We start from the raw sequence: 4,676 nt of genomic DNA on the forward strand, positions 1-4,676 counted from the left end.
GCTTGCACAGACATGACTTCAAACACATCATCTCAAGGTCTGGTTCCCAAGAGCCAGGCTTCTCAACCAAACGTCCTCAATACTGCTACAGCTGCACCCTCAGCCTTCCTAGCGCCACGTCCTCGGCCGGCTCGAACAGAAGCGGCCTTTTCTGAGGCCTGTCGTGTGCGCCCTGCAAACTCAGCTTCCGGAACTGGCAGTGTCAAGGTCAGCCGAGGAAGGTTGTCCTTGGGAGTGCGTAGCTCTTAGGATCCAGCCAGTCACAGTCCATAAAGGCAATTTCTAGCCATGGTCTGAGGTGAGACCTTGGTCATTGTCAGGGTCCTGAGGGAAACGTCCCCCCCACCCCCGCCCCCAGAGTTTGAGAGCAAAGCAGTGGAAGCAGCTGAAGGCCTCTCAGGCCCTCTTCCTGCCCTACATCCCAGCTAAGCCTTTGGGGAGGAGCTCTCTGTTTTCCTGGCTACATGTTCTTGGCTCTTAGCACAGCACTTGGCACAGACTGGCTCACGGTAACGCCAGCTACATGAACAAATGAGCAAATGAAGAGCTTTTCTTAAAATCGTTAAAAACTTCCTAGCATGGAATCTAAGCATTTCAGACAGAGACGGATTGCTCAGTTCTGAATGTTGTCAGTTGCCGTCAAGCCTGCTTCGACATGTGGTGACCCCACGCACAACAGAATGAGATGCTGCCTGGCCCCATGCCATCCTCATCATCACTGGCAAACCTGAGTCCATTGCCGCCTTTCATCCTAGGGGGCTCATCTTCCAGCTTTATACCAGGCAGTATTCTCAGTTCTGAATAGCGGCCCACAATACACAAAATGGTGGTGAAGGGTTCTATAGAGTTGAACTGGTCTGAGTTTTAATCGCAATTCTATGCTTCCTAATTTGTGGCTCTAGCAAATCGTTTAACCTGTCAGTCTCCATTTCCTCAACCTGTAAGAATACTGACCTCAGAGGGGTATTGGAGGATTTAATGAGATAATGAATAGAAAGCACCTCTCCCAGCACCCGGCACACAGCACTCAGTACATGATAACCAGTACCGCCATTACTGTTGGACCCACACCCACCCATCCCCACAGCCTGCAGGGGGCTCGGGCTGGAGCAGTGCCTAGTGGCTGCTTCCCTTCTGCAGAAGTGGCACTTTTTCCTCTGTCTGGACTCTATCTAGCCCCAAGCACAGAGGGCAGCTCTAGATACATTTATTAGCGAGCACCACACTGTATTGGGCTTTTGTTTTCAATCTCTAGGGTTGTTCTTCACAGCAAGAAGAGCAAACCCTGGGGAAATGCTGCCCTGAGTAAGAATGGTGCTTTTCAAATTGGTACGTAAAATCATGGAAAGCTAGAGATGGAAAGTACTGTTGTTGGTAGTTGGCACTGAGTCCATTCTGACTCCTGGAGACCCCATTCGTTACAAAGTAGAATTGCTTCATAGGGTTTTCTTGGCAGAATTCTTAACAGAAGCAGATCACCAGGACTTTTCTTCTGCAGTAGCGCTGTGTGGATTCAAACCACCAACCTTTAGGTTAGCAGTTGAACTCAACTGTTCGCGCCATCCAGGGACGTGTAGAAAGGACTATACCCACCAAACCCAATTGCTGTCGAGTTGATTCAGACTCATAGCACCCGTACAGGACAGAGTAGAACTGCCCATAGAGTTTCCAAGGCTGTAAATCTTTATGGAGCAGACAGCCACATTTTTCTCCCATAGAGCAGTTGGTGGGTTTGAACTACTGACCTTTTGGTTAGCACCCAAATGCTTAACCACTATGCCACCAGGGCTCCTCTAGGAAGGACTATAACCCATTGCTGTTGAGTCAATTCCAATTCACAATGACCCTATAGGACAGAGTAGAATTTCCCCATAGGGTCTCAAAGAGCGCCTGGTGGATTTGAACTGCTGACCTTTTGGTTAGCAGCCAAGGTCTTAACCACTGGGACACCAGGGCTTCAGAAAGGACCATAGAGGTCATCTAATCCAGTGTTTCTCTAATTTAGTGTTTGCAAGCTTATTTTTGGCAGCCGACTCCTTTCTTCAAAAGAAATCCTACATGGATCCTCACATATAAACCACATAAAGGCAGAGCAGCTGTGGTTGAAGTGAACTGTTTGTTGCTGTTGAGTCGATTTCCACTCATAGCAACCTCACATGACAGAGTAGAGCTTCCCCATTGGGTTTTAAGTGTTATTAAATCTTCCAGCAAGCTAGTCAGCAACTCTCCCCCTGCCAACCCTCTGAGAGCCCCTGGAACAGTTTCAAAGTCTTGGGGTCTCTTTCTTTTTTCCTTCCCTCCCTCCCTCCCTCCCTCCTTCCCTCCCTCCCTCCCTCTTTCTCTCCTGTCTTTCTTTTTTTTAACAATTTCTGTGATTTAGAAATTCTGGAGCAGCTTAGCTGAGTGCTTCTGGATTGGGTTGTCTCACGAGGTTGCAGTCAATATGGTAGCTGGGGCTGCAGTCTCATCTGAAGCTTGACTGGGGCTGGAGGATCTGCTTCCAAAGCATTTCACTCACTCACAGACAAGCTGGTGCTGGGTGTTGGTAGGAGGCCTCAGTTCCCCATCACCTGTATCTTTCCACAAAGCTGCCAAAGTGTCTCACTGAGTTGTGTCTGACTCCCTGCTGAGTGAGTGCTCTAAGAGAGCACAAGTGGACACCACAATGTCTTTCACTATCCACTCTCTGAGGTCACATACCATCATTTCCACAATATCCTATTGCTTACAACAGGTCAATGCTATTCAATGGCAGGGGCAAGGATCACTGAGGGACAACTTGGAGGCTGGCTACCACAACTTGCAAAACTGGAACTGCATAAAAGAAATTAAAGGTATAAGGTTTAAAAAGAAGGAATAAAACTGTCATTATTTGCAGATATGATTTCCAAAACAAACCCTAAAGCATCTACAAATAAATTAGTAAAATAAGAGTTTAACAAGCTTGTTAGATATAGCATCAATATATAGAAGTCAATTACATTTCTATACGCCACTATCAAGCAGGTAAAAATGTCATTAAAACAAGATACCATTTATGATTAAAAAAAAAAAATGAGAAGTACCTAGAAATAAACCTGACAAAAAATGTCAGATGCCTCTTGAGAGAAAATTATAAAACTTTATTCAAAAATATTAAGACAAATGGAGAAATTCACTATTTTCTTAGAAAAAAAATCATAGCTCTACCCAAATCATTCTCTCAAAGCAATTCCAACAGAATTTTTTCTTGTTACTTGATAAACTGATTCCAGAATTGATACGGAATGCAAAAAAGAGAGAGAGAAAGAGAAAAGAAATTAAAAATAGCTAAAACTCCTCTGGAGAAAAACAGGTGGAATGACTCCCCTTGCTCAACTTGTTGTTTGTAACTAAAAATATATAGTAATTAAAGCAATGTGGTATTGGCCCAAACAGTAATGAACAGACCTGTGGGATAGAATAGAGAGCCCAGAAACAAACCCATACACGGAAGCCTGGTTAATTCCTGAGCTGGCACTTCAGATCACAAAGGAAAAAACAAACGTAGCAATAAATGTCTATCTGTGGCAACTGCCCCTCCATACTGAAGAAGTAAATCACCAATCATAAACGTTAATTCCATCTGGATTGAAGATTAAAGGTGGAAAGCAAAACTATAAAACTTTTAAAAGTCAATATAGGAGAATATTCCTACCATCTGGATACGCAAGGATTCTTAAGTCTTAACAATTACAAACCATAAAGGAAAAGATGGATAAATTCAACTACATTCACACTGAGAACTTCTTTTCATCAAAGCACACCATAAAGAGAGTGAAAAGCAAGCTGCAACTAGGAGAAGATATTTGCAGTACAAGTAGCTACAAAGGATTTGTGTCCACAATATAAAAAGAACTCCTCCAAATAAATAACAGACCAATTTAAAAGGTGGTAGAAGTGTGTGCATATCCCATAATTGACAAGCCAACTACTAAGTGTATACCACAGGCAAAGTTTGAGCACCAGGAGACATGTGTGAATGTGCATAGCAAGACCAGGAAGCAGTCCAAATGTCCGGCAGCAGTAAAGTGGAAAAAGCCATTGTAGTATATTCTCATGGTGTGCAAACTACAGCTATATGTCTCCATATGAATGAATCTCAAAAATAGGGTCCTTAGCCAAAAAGGAAACCCTGGTGGTGTAGTCATTAAGAGCTCTGGCTGCTAACCAAAAGGCTGGCAGTCCGTATCCACCAGGCGCTCCTTGAAAACCCTGGGGGGCGGTTCTACTCTGTCCTATAGGGTCACTATGAGTTGGGTTTGACTCAATGATGCGACCCTAATACCTCAAAGCATGTTTTCTCCTTTTCAAAATTGACATAACTAACACCATAGTGATACTCTGAGTAACCTATGAGTTTTTTTTAACTGTACCAGCTGCACTGGTCTCTTTCCAAAGGGGTGCGGAGCCATCTCGGCTCCTGTGACCTTGGTCTCTCCTCTTCTTTGTTCTCTTGAGAAATGGCGTTCAGCCTGCAAAACGGCAGTTGGGAAGGCTGCCTGGCGCTTTTGGTCTGCAACTTTCTTTCTTGCTCCTTATCTCAGTCAGAGTGGACTTGGCAGGCCAGTTCCACTAGCTGAGAAATTTTTACTTAAGTTTTTTTTTCCTGTTACAAACATAAAGATTAGAGTCCAGATGTCCAGCATGCATATCTT

This window comes from Elephas maximus, chromosome 8 (assembly GCF_024166365.1).
Source record: "Elephas maximus indicus isolate mEleMax1 chromosome 8, mEleMax1 primary haplotype, whole genome shotgun sequence".
Lineage (NCBI taxonomy): Eukaryota > Metazoa > Chordata > Mammalia > Proboscidea > Elephantidae > Elephas > Elephas maximus.